At 43.5% G+C, this 19,103-nt stretch overlaps 1 long non-coding RNA gene across 2 annotated transcripts in view; it reads right to left on the reverse strand.

Annotated features, from left to right (window-relative positions):
- The window catches only part of LOC121826871 (uncharacterized), an 85,381-nt gene extending 74,689 nt beyond the window's left edge, over positions 1-10,692 (reverse strand). Inside the window, exons 1-2 of one of the 2 annotated variants that reach the window (XR_006069024.2) lie at positions 10,458-10,692; positions 1,765-1,862 (exon numbers count right to left, since the gene is read on the reverse strand). This is a non-coding gene — a long non-coding RNA (uncharacterized LOC121826871). The remainder of the gene's footprint in view (positions 1-1,764; positions 1,863-10,457) is intronic. The other variant, XR_013047670.1, reaches the window with a different exon arrangement.
- Between the last annotated feature and the right edge of the window lie 8,411 nt (positions 10,693-19,103).

Below are 19,103 nucleotides of genomic sequence, written 5' to 3' on the forward strand. Positions count from 1 at the left end.
TTCATACTCACTTTTAAAAATGATTCTTGCTCTAAAAGAGATGGGCTGATTAATGTACTCAAGATATCTTGCACCACACAGCCAATTCTTTTATCCTTGTTCCATTCATAATGTATAGCCCTTCTCTCTTCCAATGTGCATAAAAGAGCCCGTTCCCCACCAGCATTATTTGTAACCACAGAGCTTGAGGTGGTACTAGATGTCAAAAATGAAAAATTGCTAAGTTCAAAATTGCTTCTTCCTTTGTTTTAAAGGTGACCTGCAAGTATTTTTTTTTATTTTTTTAATGAATTAATTGCATGGTTATATGCTGAATGCTCCAAATGCAGAGAGTGAGAGAAGAACACTCAGCACATACCTGCAACAAATGCCTGGCACTGGATTCTGAGCCTTTGCAAATCAGACTGCTGAGCCCACATTCCCTGCAGCCCCAGCCAGAAGACAGAATCCGGCACACTCTGCTTCTGCAGTGGGAGGATGGGTGTGCGGGAGGATGACAAGCTGGCCTGGGAAGGAGGAGGCACCATTTGCCAACTTGCAGAATGACCTTGGGCAAGCTGTCTTAGGAGCACACAGCTCAGCCTCCCCACCTCTGCCAAAAGAGAGCTGTCTCCTCCTCATTCCCTCCCACTGAAGAACTGATGGCTATGACTTCGTGTTCAACACATGCCTGCCATAAAAAGAGGTTGTCAGAGCTACAAATTATTTTCAAGACTCATTAGGCCCACACACATTTTGTTTGATGGGGAAAATTCTGGAAAGCAGGCAGCAGTGAACCTGCTGGTGCTTCCATCGTGGTAATCTGCTCCCTGCAGTTGCAACACTGCCAGGGACCAGGCTAGAGTTTCTCAACCAGTGTCCTGTGCTTAAGTTGTGAGACACTGGCCCAGAGCAATTTGGGTACTTCAAGGATGGATCATCGTTCAGACCATCTGTGGTTTCATCCAGGAGGAAAAAATGATGCCCAAAGGCATGGAAAGTATCCAGGTACTGGTAGGGGTAGAAGCAGTCCCACTTTCCCCAAAAACGGTGTCTTGTGAACGACTTAAACTTCCATTTAAAGATGATTTTTTTTTTAAACAGGGCTTGCTCAGGCTGAGGTGAAACTTCCAGCAATCCTCCTGTCTCACTCTTTTGAATACTAGGATTTAGTCATCAGTGTTGCTAAAATTCCATCCCAGGGGAAACCTTTAGCAACATCTATTCTTTCTCCTAAGGTCCCAAAGACAAACCGAGACATGATACCAACAAAGTTCACTCTAGGGAACTAATGAGTTTATTAGGCTTTTTTATAACACATAAGTAAGGGGTCACTTACAGGGATGATATGAGTGTCCTCCCTTCATAGGCCAAACATGCCAGCTTTAAGGATTAAGGCTGTCCCATAACCCCCTATCACCTCCCTATGTACACTAGCCCATCCCTGAGAACACATGCAATTAGCCATCCCTGAGAACACATGCAATTAAGTCAGAGTTGCATACAACAGGTGTTAAGGAGTGTTTATGTACTTAGATGAGGGCCTTTTGAGCCTCCCCATGCCTCCATGGAGGGTATAAACAGTCACCAAGCCCAGTTGGAATGTTCCATTTGCAAAAGGGCACAGACGAACTCCCCAAGATGGTGGCTCCCTGGTTCAGAAAAGTCACTCACAACAATGAACCACCACACGGGCTCTGAGTCCATTATTACTGTCTCCAGTCGCCTGTCACTTGTTAAAATGTACATGGCCCTTTGAGGATAGCACATTAAATTATTCATTACCTGCTATTACACCTCAGAAAGAATGCGTAGTTCAGATTACATTACAGGGAGCTCACTACTTCTACAGCCAGGGAACAGTTGGTAAGGAAATTTTGCTTCTGAAATGAAAGATGGAAGAAAAGCAAAGTGAGTTGTATCCCAAAAAGGGTGCACCAAAATGAAGACCTCACAACCCACATCATGATCCTTTCATTCATCCGTCGAATACGAAATATTCGCTCTGCCCTGGGAGCAGTACCAAGAATGGACAAAGCCGCATGATTTAAGTTTCTAAGCACAAAGACAGCTAAGAACACTGCAGACCAGCCTGGCCTACTTCACAATATCCTTTTGAACTACTGCTTCTTAAACACTTCTTGGGAAGCTGGAGCATCCCGGTTCCCATGCCTGGGATACAGGATGCCCAGGCTGGCCTCCCAGGAATCAGGCAGCATGCTGACCATCTGAACATGGCTCCTGTCCTTGGCCCTATCTAGAAGTTTCCACAAGACGGCTGAGTTTGTATTCCTCTGTCTACTGACTTAGCAGCAGCATGGGCTGGCCAACACACCCAACAGAGACACTACTCATTAAGAGCAGTATGAGGACTGGGCTTTTATCAACCCTCCACATGAAAAAAAAAAATCAAATATGTCCTGAGGAGATCTTGCTAAACTGGTCTTGCAGAAGACGTGTTGCTCTTCTGAATTCTCTCTGAGCACCTGAGACTTGGAACTCTGGGGCTCTGACACCCACCCACAGTTCTGAAGACCGTGGGGGTGGGGGGTTTCACACCTCATTCTATTCCTGATGAGAAAGGCTGGTGTGTTTGTTGTTTTCACATCAAAGTACTAGGAAGATGTTGGAAATAAGAGCCCAGGTTCAGGCCTCTAATGAAGCTACTTGGGTCTTGCCAGGTGCACACAGGGAGGCCAGCCACCCCCAGATGTTAAGGCATCAGCAAATTGTGCCTCCAGATTTGAAAGTGCCACGCAGGTACTTTCGGGTCAAATGGAAATGCGTCCCTGAACTCTTCCTTGTGAGCTTAAGACTGATTGCACTACTGCTGAAGCCATGCTTAGTCAGAATGCACCTGTAAAATGAACTACAAGAACAAGCCATCCACAATCAGGTAATTCCTATCATAAGCTTAATGAGAAAATAACTCAGGAGCCACCAATGGCTTTTGCCCAAAGAGATGAATAATGTGGAGAATCCTTGGCTACGCAAAGAACAGAGGAAATTAATTGCCAAAGCCTCTGCAGCGTGTTGAAAGCCAAGAATTATCCTCTGGATCTGCACTTGTAATTTACAACAGCTGCCTCCTTCTGACGGGCCGGAGTGACTCTCAGGCTGCACAAGGCACGGCTGACAGCAGCCGTGAATCTGGAGCTGGGTCAGCACTGCGCCACCACATGACTGATGCCCGTCCTCAGGCACGTGGGCATCCCCCAGTGGGCACTGTCTGCTTATTGATGTTCCATGGCGTTTGGGAACTGGGGCTGCCACAGATGCATCGTGAGTGAGCATCTGACACCCTTTGTAAGCTTCTTGCCAGAGGGGAACTAGAGGGACAGAGAGAAATGGATCAAGAGGTTTCCTTGGGATCAATGCCTGTATCCAAGGCATTTATAAAAGGATGTAAGCCGGGGAGGGAAAAGAGAGAGGGGCAGTTAGAAGAAAATGAATCCAGAGAATAGGAATCAACTGATAAGCAACTGATTTATTTAAAATGCAAGACTTAGAAGGAGACTCTCAGGCATATAGAAAGGAATGCTTTCTTCCAGAAATAGATGCAGGCCTTGTGGAAGGGAGGCCATGACCTTCATGACACAAATGTGACAACTTATTTCCTTGTTCATACCTTAATCTAATGTTTCTGTCTGAAGGGCAGAGCCTAAAGACTTTACATAAAGTCAGCTTGCCCCCAAAAGCCCCTCTAGTCTGGTCTAATCGGTTGCCTCAAATGTGGAGAATGATGAGAAAGGGTGGAGATGGAGAGGGCACAGCATTTAAGTGCAACCATGAATGCCACATGGCTGATTTGCTTTAAATACTCAGAGAGTCTCTTGACATCCATGGTCCTGAGGAACTGGACTACAGATTTGGTTGTGGGGTCTCAGTGGAGAAGTAAATGGCACACAGTCTTGAGCGTGATGCTTGAGCCGAGCTTTCTTGAAAAGAGATGTGTGGCCCCACAAGCCTCAAATTCCAAAAATGAGTTGGGAATTCATTTCACTTCAAGATCCAGCTGCTCTGAAATTGTCATCAAATTAGGTAAGCTCCATTTCTTCAATTACTTACAAGTGTGCTGTCAATGCAATGGGTCCTGAATTTGGCTAGTCCCCAAAAGGCTTAGATATTGGAAACTCAGTCTCCAGAGAGCAAGTGTTGTAAGAGGGTGAAATATTTCAAAGGTGGGGCAGAATTGAATGTAAACAGGTTGTGGGGGTTCCACTTTAGAAGAGGGATTCATGCTAGTCTCACAGGAGCAGGCTAGCTTACATGGGACCAGATTAGGTCTCATGAGAGCAATTTTCACAAGAGAGCCTGGTGGCTTCCCTAAACTATTCTTTTCATGGCTCTCCTACAAACTTCCCTATGATATGACACAGTGTGAAGCCCTCACCAATGTGGCCATATAAGTTTAGATTGTCCAAATCCAAAATTATGAACCAAAATAAAACTCTTATCTTTATAAACTCCTCTACCTATGGAATACTATCATGGCAACAAACACATGAGTGTATGTGTGTGTGTGTGTGTGTGTGTGTGAGAGAGAGAGAGAGAGAGAGAGAGAGAGAGAGAGAGAGAGAGAGAGAGAGAGAGAGAGAACCACAGAGACTAAGAGCATCCTTTTCTAAGGACAGCACTAATAGGAAGGACAGTAAGCATGGTCAGCAGGTTTCTTGGAACAAGAACAGGACATGTATGTCATCGGGAAACAGGCTAGCCCCTCTGCATGCACAATGTTCCTCCTCAGGTTCTAGCACTAACAGAGGCTGAGTCATTTTAAAATCTTTCTGATCGTATTTTACTGGCAACAAGCAATCAAAACCAAGGGGGTGGATGATAGCATGCTATACAAGGTAACCAACTTTCCCAGCTCTGTGAGCCTTATAATCAAGGTAAACTCCCCCCTTGCTCCCAAATCAATCACACCTCTTCTCAGCTCATAGAAGACTCCAACTCAACAAAACAACAGGAGTTTAAGTCCATGTAAAAATAATGAAAAATAAAATAAAGCTACCTGTGTGGGCCCAGTGATAATTAATAGACACACTAAACTAAACCAGAGGTTAGTTCATGGCTGTTTTCACCTTTAACGTTTGTTTTGTCTGGAGCCTTCTCTATTAGGTGCCCTAACTATAAACCACACATTCTTGCCTAACCATGCCCTTCGCTCTTTATTTCTTACTCCCATCCCTTTATTTTAACTCCGTAACCCATATGCTAGCAACCTGCATCGCAATAGCTGTTAGTCACAGGAGTAAGAGCCTATGACCTATCTATCAGTCACGCCAGATGAGAAAACCAGCCCTGGACAGGACTCCACCCCAACAGCGACACCATGTGGTAGCAAGAAGTAACAGCAACTGCACACTGACAATGAGAAAAAGCCTAATGTCTGAAATCTCCCAAACTCTGAGCGAAAGTAAACCTTCCATTTTTAAAAACTAATCATTCTTGTAACAAAAAGCTGACTCACACATACACTAAGCTCCTCCTTCTTGCTCTGTCTAACTCTCTTCTCTTACTACCATTATCACGTGCCCCATCCCAGTTAAATGACTGTCCTGGACATCTTGGTCAGTAAGAACCATCAGAGCCATTTTGCCACACCTACAATCCCTGCACTAAGGAGGCTAAGGCCGGTCTTAATCTCACTGTCTATGCACTGGGACCCCATCTCAAAAACACCCTAATGATAATAATGACCATCACAAAACCAACTGGCATTCTTCCACATAGGGTAAAGTGCCTGTCGTGCCATATTATCATGAGCTTCTGTGAGAGCACCTGGACATTCGCCATGTCACTTCTGCTTCAGCCTCTACCTGTGTGCACCCAGGTCCTTCAGCTGGATAATGAGATGGCATTATTTGGGAAGATGTAATTTATAAAACATCCAAACTAGGAACCTCCTGAAGAAGAGGGGTAGTGGATGATGACATGATCTTTGTGGCAAGAAGGACAGACACAAGCAAACTGAGCTGATGGAATAGCTCAGGGATCATATATGAGAGACTAGCAACATTCCAGCTACAGGCTACTAAATGACCTAAATCTCTTTGACCAACTCCCAGCACCTCAATGTAATGAACCACTTCCTTCAGAAAGCCCTGGTAATCACAAATCCATCAACAAAGTTCTCTTTATCTGCCACATGTCAAATTCCTTTGAATGATATTCTCCCAAAATGCCCAACTACAGGCTTATGCAAGTATTCTTAGAGGTAATCTACACTAAGCTATGGTGCCCAGTAAGACAGATTACTAAGTGCATGCTATAATTAATATTTTTCAATGTATGATGGATTTATTGGTATCTAATATCATCATATGGTGATTAGCATCTATAGATTAAAATATGACATATGCTAGTGAGACTAGTAATATGAGGGAGAAGAATGGGAAAGGCTGGCATCTGTCCTCATGAGATTATCTTAGAGTGTTAGATGGAGTACTTGGAAAAGACCTGTTTGAGAGTGGAACAGTCAAGATATGATGTGTACATCATAACGGAGTCTCACAGCTATCCATCAATAGAACTTTCCAAGCTGTGGGGGGTGTTGGCAGGGGGCAACAAAGCAAAAGTTCTACTTGACATGGAAAACTGTGCAAAATTGTACTATGAGAGAGGTGTCAAAACCAACACCCTGCAAAGGAAGCAGAAATGAAGCTGCTTAACATCAATTGATCCCCCTGACATAGCTCTGTTCCATGAAGACATTATCTCAATGTGGGCATTTGAGCCCTCAAAAATTCAACAAAACTACTCAAGTAATATTAAGAAACTAAAGTCAGTAATCCTGATAATGGAATTCTTTGTTACGACAACGACAAAGCCAGCCCACCTTGACTAGGTGCAGAGAGTGACAAAAACTGAGCAATTCGTTGAAGAAAACAAGATTTCTTTTACGAGTCAAAAAGTTACTTTCAATAACTGTAAATACATCAAGAAGATTTATTCTGGAATATTCTTACAGTTCAATACAGAATTGATCAAGTGACCCGAAAACGTTCCAAAAGAAAGAATATATAAACTGAAACTATGAGAGCAGTCCAATGTTCACTTGAGGGAAGACCTCCCTGCTGGAGGTGCTGGGGGTTGTTAAGCCAGATAGTCTTACAGCAAGCCTTCAGGTTCTGAGTTTCCACAGCAGCCCATCTCCCCCAATACTTTCCCCAGTGGTCTCTTGCTATCTAATATCTCCTGGCTTTGAGAGCAGTGTGGCTATAATCCTCCAACATTAAGCACAGGGTACCATGATTGGCAAGTCGTTTTTCATTTTCATACCATGCTCGGCTCACAGCTGTCATCATCAGTTGTTATTTAATACTGTAAAAAAAATGCATCTATAACTGACCTTAGGTAGTGACTAGAGTACAGCTTTAATAACTGTGTCATGCAGCAAGTTGCCTTCTATATATTATGTTTATCTCCACAGACAAATGCTGCTCTCTACTTAAATCAGCCAAGCTCCTCTTTGCATTGAGTGGCAGTGAATACAGAGATACATGGCTGCCCAAGAATAAATAATAGTTAAGTGCCCCAATCTAAATGGGACATTTAAACCACCCCCTCTAAGGCTAAGGGAACACTGTGAAGAGGCACTGAAAAGAAAGCAAGAGCTGAAAATAGGGAGAAGAATGCTGTGAAACACTATTTACTGGGGATACCTCCAAGCAATACAATTAAGACTCATAGCAGCTATGGCTGCCTGCAGTGGATCTATCATCAGCCCATCATGGATCCCAGATGGGCTATGAGGCCCTATCCATTCCTGCCAAACTACTGGCTACTGACAGATTCTGGAGGGGAGGTAGTCATTGTCTTCTCTTATGTGCTCACCGAGGAACCCACCATGATGCAATGGATAGCCCAGCCCCATGGTTACAAGGATGACCCAGGTTAAATTCAGTGAGTCATAAGACATGAATGTGAGAACAGGAAATAGGTGTAGGAGGAGACGAAAGTGGGAAGAGTGACATTAGGATGCTCTATATATACATGTATGAAATTGTCAAAGAAAAAATTCATTAAAGTTGCAAAAACATTGTCAAAGGCAAGACATTAGCAGGGTTCAGATGGTAGCAGAGGGCCCTCCAACACATCCATTTTCATAAGTACTTCTAACGTCATCAGGAACCTTCTTGAAAACTCTGATAAGCAAGAAATGCAGCTACGCTCATGTTAAACTACATATCAGTCTAAACTCCCATCACAGTAACACAAATTCTTTTTCTGTAGAATTCTGATCTTGCTTGCTTTAGATGAGATTGTGATTATTACATTGCAAATGCTAGCCTTTGCTTCAGCTGACTTACCAATGATTTCATTAAGGCTTTATCTATCAAATTATCACTCCTTTATTCATTTCCTGTACACATACACTCACACACACAGACATACCTATCCTTGGAAAAAGTATCTTTCCTTTTTATCCATGCTAGCTTTATCCTTTTGCCAAAATGTATTTTCATACATTGGGTTTGCAAGCAGATGGCAGCCCCATACAGAGTGGGTCCTCAATCAATGTAAAGCAACAATATCCACACACCTCTTAGGGAGTTCCCTGATATTAAAAGTTTTTCATTACTTCTCACATTCTCTCTTCCATTCAGCAGAGCCTACCCTATGGGTGTATTATTTTTCCTTCAAAATGTCTTTATGCCAGATCCTTCTCTTCTCTGACTGAAATCCATCCGTGTTTATTCCTCAAGCTCCTGCACTTATATATTTTATTACAACTCCTTCATATCCTTTCCCATTCCCAAACCTAATCCTTTTCTTCTTTACCCCGAGGGCCTCTGCCAATATAACTTCAGGTGAAGCAAATGAAAATAGTAGCTTTTGCCCCAGGCTTCAGACTTCCTCTGCCAAAATTAAAACATAAAAACATTGCATGGATATTAATATTATATTCCCTGCCCTGTAAACTTTCTATAACATTCCATGGCCTGCCAGTCAGCAATAGTTATTGAGTGTCCATGCTGAGAAGTTACTGTCCTTCCGAGGACAGAAAGGAGAAGGACATTTTTGCCTTTCTTACTGGTAGTCAAAGTTCCATCCTGTTCTCTGGTCACCATACAAGGAATCCCTCTTCCCCAGTTCCTTTCTTCAATGATTAGAGCAAATGCTGGAGGTATTTTGTCCATATTAGGTACCCATTCCTTTCAGTTTCCAAGAAAATTCCTGACAGTTCCTACAAATTTTCCAGTCCATAATAGGCCTCACTCATCTTGAAAACAAGACCAGAACAGACAGGCTGAAGTCCCATGGTGGCCATTGAAATGCCGGGACTATGCGAAACATTTTACAACCACCTCTTGGCATTTACTCTTCAGAGTGCTTCTGCAAAAATAATTGTTCCCATTTTACAGATCTTGGAAGGCAGAGGTGGGGGGATCTATAACTTGTCTGGAAGTTAGAAAACTGAGAATGGAGAGGAAAATCAGATCCATCTGACTCTAGAAAGCTCCTGTAATAATAAATGTAGGATTTGTTTTGTTTTGTTTGCAATTGAACCAGAGAAAATTGCAAATCCGTCTTCAAAATTCTGGTTGAGGATCAAGAAATTCAAAGCATGCTCTAAGTCATCACCTTTACAAGCACAGGTCCAGTGTGTGTGCGCACGCGCGTGCGTGCGTGCGTGCGTGCGTGTGTATTGTATACATGTACATGCATATGTGTGTGCACCTGAACATGTAGAGGCCAGAGGTCAAGTCCGATGTCTGGGATCTTCCTTTATCTCTTCCCTAACTGAACCTGGAGCTTTCTGATTGACCAGAATGGCTGGCGTCAGGGTTTTCCTGTCTTCACCTCCCTCCTCTGCTATTACAGACACATGCTGCCACATTCAGCTTCTTACCTAGGTGCAAGGGATCCAAATTCCTCCTTATGCAGCAAGTCCTTTACTCGCTGGGTCATTTCCTCAGCATGTGTTTATTTAGCCACTGTAAGTGGTGCTAGCAAAGGCCATTAGGTTCAAAGGAAAGAATTTAGGTTTAGAAATGGGAAAGAACATGAACAACCCAAGATGAAATGTGAGTGTGCAAGTAATGCAGGTGGATTTGCTGAAAGAGCCAAAGATTTCTTAGGAATTATCTGGCTGAAATCCAGCCTATTACCAAGGCTGAATAATTCTAATAAAAGTATCCAGAACAGTGGCAGAGGTTGCCGCAATACTTTCTCAAGGACAAGTCCTCACTCCCACCAGAGATCCCCACCCCCACCCCACCCCACATTACCGCTTATACCAATAGTTCTGGGTCCAAAGCACAGCAATCATATCATGGCTCTGTGAACAATGGAGTGCTGTAAAGAGCTATGTTTCCTATGACTTTTGAGTATTAGCCACTCTTCCTTGCCCATTCATAATCTCAGAAGGGCAGCATTGCGTCATCATGCTATATGTGCCTTAGTCTTTTGGGGATGCCTGAGAAAATAACATTCCGTAGATGGCTAACAAACAACAGAGATACACGTACCATGATTCTGCAAGCTTAGAAGTCCAATATCAAGGCGTCAGCAAATTGGATACCTGGTTCATATATAGAATCTTGCTCTTGCTAGAAAGTGCAGCTCTCTCTTATTACAGCAATAATTACTTTCACAATAGTCTACTTCATGACCCAATCACCTTCCAAAAGCCCTACCTCCTAATGCCACCATACTGGGTATAAGGATTTCACAGCATGAATTTTAACACATTCAAGCTGTAACACCACCTAAGCACAGATAGTTCACCTCATAAACACCAGCAGCTGCTTTATGACATAAGGATTATGTATGAAAATGGCCACATGACTGTGGAGATCCTCACACAACAACTCAAAAATAAAAGCCAGACTAGCTTTCACCAGCTGCCACTCACACCCTCCACATGTGTATTTGTCAAATTTGGTAGGAAGGACACAATGTTGACAGAGACCAGCAGTCATATGAGGAAAAAGTCACAGTCGCAGAAAATGGCTAAGTCTGTGGAAATGGATCCTAAATGTCTCCTCTAAGAGAAGAGATGTGTTTCAGTGAGGGTACCATGTTCCCAGATCTTTTTGTCCTTCAAAGTAAATTGCAATAGATCTTATTTTTTTAATTTGATAACTAATAAAGCATTTTCAGTATCCAAAATTGAAACTTTGGTCTCTCCAGGTACCCCACAGGCCACCAATTGGGATCATCTCTGAAGGTGTCTTCCATTTGACATTCTGGGTTCTGCCATTGGGTTAATCTTTCATTCTCAATCCAAGGATTCCACCCACTACAGTAAGTGAGCTATGGACAGCCTCTGTAAAGAAAGACAGCCCATAACCGAGCCCATAGCAACTTTCTCCTTCCCTTCTAGTGACTTTCCACTGGGTACCCAGCTGTGCTCAGCAGAGTGCCTCAAGTGCGTCCATCTGCTCCTTTCCCTGCTTGTGAACTGAAAGTTGCCCAATCCATTTTGTCCATACATATATCAGATTTCTGATTTCCTCCAAAGCTTGTTACACAATTGACCTAAATTGATCCTTTAAGCTCTCCTTAGCCTCCCAATACAAACCCAAGGTAACTACTATCATGGCCAACAACTTCTTAGGTCCCTGTGATGCTTAACATTGATTGTTAACTTGACAGGGTCTGGACTCTCCTGTGCAGCAGACCTCTGGGCATGACTGTGAGAGAGTTCCTAGCCTGGCTCAAGTGGGAAGGTCTTTGCTAACTGTGAAGCTTGCACCATGGCTTGGACCCTTGACTGAAAGGAGAAAGCAAGCCAAATAGCAGCATGTATCTTTCTTTCTGACTGTGGATACAGTATGACTAGCTACCTCGAGCTCCTGCTGCCATGAATTCCCACCACAATAGGCTGCACCCTCAAACTGCAAGCCAGAGTAAATCTTTCTTCCCTTCGCTTGCTTTTCTCGGGGATTTTATCACAGCCAAGTGAAAAGGGAAAGCAACTAATACCACACCATTTACCAAGGAGCCTAATGGAGTATTCTATTCCAGTATCCTTCCCTCCTGATAACTATATCATATAGTGACTACCAAGATATCGTCTGGGTCAGACTGCCTGGGTTTGAAGCCCAAATTCTTAGCCAGGCAGCGGTTGCACACGCCTTTAATCCCAGTACAGGCAGAGGCAAGCAGATCTCTGTGAGTTCAAGGCCAGCCTGTTCTACAGAGCTAGTTCCAGGACAGCTAGGTACACAGAAACTCAGACTTGAAAAATCAAAAAGAAAGGAAAAAAGAAAAAAAAACAAATTCTTCACTAATTAGCTATGTGACTTTGAAAAAAAATCATATAGCCTCTTTGTGACTCTGAATCCTCAGCCTTGGCTTCACTGTAGCAATACTTCTATCAAAGGATCATTGTAGAGAAGAAGTAAGTTACATGTAGAGCTCTCTAAATGATGTTTGCCATACAACCTAGGTTGTATTTTTCTTGTGTTATAATTCAAGAGATCCACACAGCACGATCAGTACACGCATTAGTAAAATGAGATGCTAATCAACAGAATAGGAATTGGAAGGCAGACAAGGTTCCTAACTATCCAGTTCAGTGATCACCCTTCCTCCTTACAAAAATCAAATCACCAAAAACAAGAACTGCTAATAAATAGATACAAATGGTGGGGGCTGGGTCTCAGGGTGAGGTCACAGGTACCAGTGAGAAACTCTAAAGAAATGGACTAGAAGGCTGGGTCTGCTTTTTTCTGAACTTAAACTTTACTCATAGCCCCAGCCATGGAAAGGGAGGCTTGAACATCCATTATCTTCCCCCACACCATTAAGCATGTATCTGTGTCTTTGTCTCTCTCTCTCTCTCTCTCTCTCTCTCTCTCTCTCTCTCTCTCTCTCTCTCTCTCTCCTTCTCTGTGTGTATGTGTGGTGTCTCTCTGTATATGTATGTGTGTGTGTCTCTGTGTGTATGTCTTTCTGTGTGTGTGTCTGTCTGTCTGTCTCTGTGTGTGTGTGTGTGTGTGTGTGTGTGTGTGTGTGTGTGTGTGTTTGTGTGTGTGTGTGACTCTGTGTGTCTCACTCCTACAGAGATAATAAGCAATAAACAGTTTTCCTGGTTTCCACTACATATAAGGGAATTGAAGTGTGCTGTTTGGTCTCTAAGTTGTATGACAATTTCCAGAAGCTTAGAAGAGGTAAGCACTCTTATTTCCCCAAGCATATAGAATGAAGGAGAAGGCTAATGTGTTGGCTTGATTGATAATGTCCCCATAGGCTCATATGTCTGGATACTTGGTCCCTGGTTGGTGGAACTGTTTGGGAAGGATTAGGTGTGGCCTTGTTGGAGGATGTGTGTCACTAGAGGTGAGCTTTAAGGGTTCAAAAGCCCATGCAGCTCTCAGTTAACTCTCTCCCTCTGCTTTGGGGTTCTTGTCTCCACGTGTAAACTCTCAGCTACTGTTCCAATGGCCTGCCACCATGCTCCCCACCAAGAAGGTCATGGGCTCACCCTCTGAAACCGTAAACCCAATAAATTCTTCTATAAGTTGCCTTGGTGCTGGTGTAAAACATCGCAACAATAGAAAAGGAACTATGACAGCTAAAGTGGGTCCTGGGTAGCACTATGGACACTTCAGTGTTTGGAATTTGAGACTGGAGACTGAGTGAGCCTGGGTCCCAAATTACCCTTAGTAGGAACAAATCGGGGAAAGAAGAGAGAGAGGACACTTGGGATCCTGCCCTGTGTAAATCTGAACAGCAACCCCAGCAGATATTGATAACTCCAAGGCCCTCAGGTCATCTTCTTTCTAAAATGAAGATCAGACTCCAAGTTCCTCCTTGCACAACACCTATGAGCTACAAGGCCATAAACTACCTCAAACCACTGAAGTACAATGCCACACATATTGTCACAGCCTTGGCATGAAGCTACCACAAACTCAATCATTAGATTTCATCAGCCTCATTCTACAGTTTGTTTCTAATCAAGAATTACCTTCTCCATATTTCACCCTTATGCCTGAGGGACTTCTCCCTACCTGGTAGTTGTCAAGGTAGGAGTCTGGGTAAGTAGAAACCTCTTTGAATTCCCTGGCAATCTGGCTGTTGGGTAGCAGGGCTTCACATTGGTCAAGGGTATACTGAGTTTAGGCACCTGAAAGTGTGTGAAATAATTACATCTTGTTCTATGATTCTTCATGTTTGTTCTCAGCTCAAATTCATCTAGACATTTTGGAGTGAGCCAACTCCCCAGTAAAGGGGAGTGTTTGTCACTTGCCCAGACATTTTTTAGATGCCTTTTGTGATTGGATAACTCAAATCTAGCTTTGTTTTAAGCCTTCAAGCATACTGTAATATTGATGGGAAAAGGAAGTTGACAGGAAAGAGAGACCCACCCCACTCCCAACTTTAGCTCCTGTGTGAACGGATGCAAAGAGGGGGCATTTCATTTTACCAACATAGCATGTCCTTCCTAACAAAGAGGGATGCTTAGAGAACTAAGAAAGAGAGAATATCATAAGGGACATAAGGAGGAAGGGACCAAAAATTAAAATTCTCACTGACAATCTAGTTTCCAACATAAGTGCAATTTTAGGTTATGCAAAATTTTTCTTTGCAGTGAAATCAAGAGCTGGCTGTAATTTCTGACACCATATTGCAATGCTGCTGCTTAAAAAGCTAAGCATATGTATGTGTGGTTTATCAAACAAAGATGTTGTTGTTTAACATGCAAAGCCACAGCAGTTACATTTGTTACAAACGCTGGGTTTCATCCAGCAAGATTGAACTACTTTTCCTGCCTTAGGAAGTCTTACTTCCATTAGCTCTGAATATGGCTTTTCAAGATTACAGTTTCCTTCCCTTTGGACCTCAAGAAAATATGAGGATAGAGAATTGGCTTTGGGTCTTTGCTCATTTAAGTTACATTTTAAAACACATGGAAGCATTCTGAAATAATCCTTGGGACCACTAACTTTCCCCGTCTGTGTGTTATTATAACATCAGAAAAGGGGAGCTGGTTGAGTAAAATGAGATGGATGGAAGAAGGGCTGGGAGACGACTCCATGGGTAAAGTGCCTGCTGCAGAAACCTGAGACCCTGAGTTCAATCCCAAGCACCCACGAAGGAAGCCAGGTGTAGTAGCCTTCACCTATAATGCCAGCACTGGGAAAACAGAAAGATTCCAGAGGCTGGGTAGTCAGACTAGCCAATCAGAGAGTTCTGTGTTCAGTGATAGACCAAGGTGGACGACATAAAGAAAGGCTCTTAACACTAACCTTTGACCTTCATATAAGAGAGAGAGAGAGAGAGAGAGAGAGAGAGAGAGAGAGAGAGAGAGAGAGAGAGAGAGAGGGAGGGAGGGAGGGAGGGAGAGGGAGAGAGAGAGAGAGAGAGAGAGAGAGAGAGAGAGAGAGAGAGAGAGAGAGAGAGAGAGAGAGCAGAGTTGTGGGAAAGAGTATGAAGGTATGAAGTGAGATAATTTACTGCTACTTATAAAACATTCCATCCAGACTAGTTCTCAATCTGGGCACATTTAAACATAGTAACTCAATCCATTCAAGAAAATTCTGAGCTCCTTTCCCATCCATAATGGAGTTTTGACTGGCTTTATCTCATGCAGGTGTTGTTCAGGTAACCACAGCTGACACGAGTTGATGTGTGTGATGGCCATATTCCACTACGTTTTTCTAGTTGTGTGCCTAGTTTTTGCTATATGATTTAAGTATATTGTCCTGTTTAGTTCTCATAGCACTGTAGATTACTGCAGCTCAATTTATAAATGAGCCAAAGATGAATCAAACATAACTAAACAAAGTACATGCAAAAAGCATGTACCAGAATTAGGATTTGAAGCCAGATTCCAAAGAGTATAAGAAGTTGTGTATCAGGCACCTTGTGCTAGAATCAAGGAATTCCCAGAAGACATATGGTATGGGCAGACGATGAAGAAGGACAGGTATACTATTAAACAATCATTGCAAAAGTTTCTTATCCACACCGGTAGACTCTGGGGATTTAGAATTCACCATAATGCCTTCTTCCCTTTACAGTGGCCCACGTATCATGAATCCCATATTAGAACAGGTCCACCATGCTTTGGGGGTGGTCTTTTAAAGTGGAACAGCAATTCTAATGAGTCCAGGAGCCACCCTCCAGCATCCTGGTGCAAAGCTCAGAACACAATACAAATTTTGACTATGCCAACATCTTACCAAAAAAACAAAAACAAACAAACAAAAAAAAAAGCAAAACAAAAACAAAAAAAAAAAACCTAGCTTGGGCTTTTTGAAATTTGAAAAGTTTTAGAAAATGAGAAAAATGACTTAAATACAAAGAGTTCTGAGAAGGAGAGTTGAAAATGGAAAGAAATGGTGGGTAGAGATGTCAGTGGCTTCCGGAACCTTCTGTTTTGTTACGTTTCTGACTTTGGTCTCCTGGATGTAGATACAAAGGGAAGACCTGCGTCTGTGTGGATAGAGAACATCTCTCCTGCTGCCTTCCAGGCCTGACTCAGAGGGTGAGAAATGCACACATGTGTCCAGGTGACTGATGGTGGGGGGAAACTCCATTTTTCACAAATTATGGGCCTTTTTTAATGCTGGTAAATGCACAGAAGATTAAAGTGAAGTCTATATTTCACAAGTAGGGGACCAAATGATTTAAAACCTGTGTTATAATGACCTACTTTGGAGTGAAGAATCAATTTCTTTTACAGCAAGGATCTGTTAATTTAAGGCAAGGCAGAGGTGGAGAAGGAGCCTGTGAACTGAGCACAACAGAAAAGCAGAAAGAAGCGGAAGGGAGCCTCGCCAAGGAGACTGAGTCGGCTTTTTCTGGTGGCGTTTTTATGTGTTTAGCAACTTGCAGAAGTTGGGAGAGAAGATGGACTTTGGATTATGTCTTTAGCCCTATCTCGGCCCCTCAGAGGCTCCATTAGTTCCCCCATGGCTACAGCAAATTAGCTGTACAAGTTAGTACATTATGGCAACATGCAGGTGTCACCTTACAGCTTCTAGGTCACAGACCAGGCATGGGACTCTGTGAACTAAAAGCAGGATGCCAGCTTCTGTGCACTCTGGTGGCTCTAAGGAAGACACAGTTTCCTAGCCAGTTCCTATGACTTGAGCCACCCACATTCCTTAACTCACGGGCCTCTTTGCTGCCTGAAGCTGTCAATGACCAGTTAAATCCTTCTCACAGGACATTACTTTGTCAAACGTCATGCCTCTGCCTCCTGCCTTTGCTTTTAAGGACCCTTCCTACGTATAGTGGGACCAATCATAACCCGGGACAATCTTTCCTTAGATCAGCTTATTGGCAAACTTAATTCCATCTGTACTCTTCCTTTTCCTCACAACCTAGCATACCTCCATGCTGTGAAAATCAGAGCCTAGACATCCTTGGGACATAGGTGTTCATCTGTCTTGTATGGTTGCTGTGGAAGCTTGGCAATGGACCCTCAGCTTCCTCATCTATCAAGGTGGAATAAACAAGCTTGCCTTGTTGAAGTCCTGCAACATCTAAAGGCAATGCATGTCTAACTCATCTGTCAGAGTGGGTATTCAGTGAACAGTGCCCATCTGCCTTGGTCAGGGTTATGGTTGTTGTGATGAAATACCATAGCCAAAGCAACTTTGGGAGGAAAGGGTTTATTTAGCTTACTCTTCCACATCATAATTCACCATCAAAGGAAGTCAGGACAGGAACTCAGGCAGGGCAGGAACCTGAAGGCAGGAGCTGATGCAGAGGCCATGGAGGAGTGCTGCCTATTGGCTTGCTCCCTCTGGCTCGATCAGCCTGCTTTCTTATAGAACCCAGGACCACCAGCAATGGCCTGGACTCTCCCCCATCAATAACTAATTTTAAAAATGCCACACAGGCTTGCCTTCAGCCTGATCTTATGGAAGCATTTTCTCAGCTGAGGCTCCCTCCTTTTCAGTGACACTAGCTTGTGTCAAGTTGACAAACAGCCTCCTGATCACTGTTATGATCACTGACCTCAGTTAAAAGTGACTATAGGTCCATAATGACCCGAGCACTATTGAACAGCACATAAATCTCTCAAGCTCTTTTCCCCTCCCTTTTTTTCTATCAGACTCTCCAAAACTTCTGGCAAGCTACCATCAGCATCAGTTTGCCAATGCGCTCCCTCTGCCCAGGAGCAAACAGCAAACTTGATGTCCTGCGTAAGCCAAGGAGGCCTTTTTCCACCTTTGCCTGGAGTCAAGGGGCCTGAGGCAAGGAAGCTCAAAGATGTGTCTTCCCCTGCATCACAAAGCTGCAGAGTCTCCCTAGCAGAAGCCCCTTCAGAGAATAGTGGGTCCCAAGCACCTCAGCGACTTCGGCAAATGTTGAAGTCTTATGTTGAACATTCTAAACAAAAATGAGAGATTGGCAAGCAAGGATCCCTTTCTCCTTTCATTTATGCCAATGTTGTGCTGATGGTGGCCTAAAGGGGAGCAAACACCTGAGCAATCCTCTCCTGTGGTGGAGATAAGCATTGCTGGAAGTTCTGCCAAGTGCCCACCCATTAGTCAGATCCTTTATCTCATGCCCGCTTGGCCAGCAGTAAACTCCAGGGAGCTGGTCCTAGAAGCCAGCCCCGAGTAATTGCTTGAAGATGCTGAGAGTGCTCTTGGGGGCATAGACAAGACCAGATGAAGAAGTAAGCAGTTTCCTCAAGATACTATGAAATGGGGGAACCATGTTCCATCAAGTGCTAACAAGCCCTTCTAGCCAGAGCATTCTACTTTCCACAAGCTTGACTGGAGGACCAGCAGCTCACACTCACAGGCCCAGAACTACATGGATCTCAGCATCCCCACAGCTTCTCTTAACAGGGACAACATCGTCCCATTAGCTGCAGCCACAGAACCTATCTGTGGCAGGGTACCTGGCTCCTGTCCAATCTGTTCACTTTTTCTTGGGACAGGATGGGTGTTTCCACCAAAATCACAGGAGGGTCTGATGCAGACCTAGGGTGAACGTTACATCCTCTTATACTGTGGCTTTTTTCCCACCACACCAATATGCAAAGGAGGATGCACTGCCAACAATAATACTATACCATGTAGAATGATATGAGTCTTAAGGATTTGATGTCATTCAACTTGGACAGAGAAAATTTAAAAAGAAAATTCTTGCCATACTTCTGTAACCCACTGATAATTTGTTCTCTTAGAGGAAAGAAA

Source organism: Peromyscus maniculatus, chromosome 1, assembly GCF_049852395.1.
Source record: "Peromyscus maniculatus bairdii isolate BWxNUB_F1_BW_parent chromosome 1, HU_Pman_BW_mat_3.1, whole genome shotgun sequence".
NCBI lineage: Eukaryota > Metazoa > Chordata > Mammalia > Rodentia > Cricetidae > Peromyscus > Peromyscus maniculatus.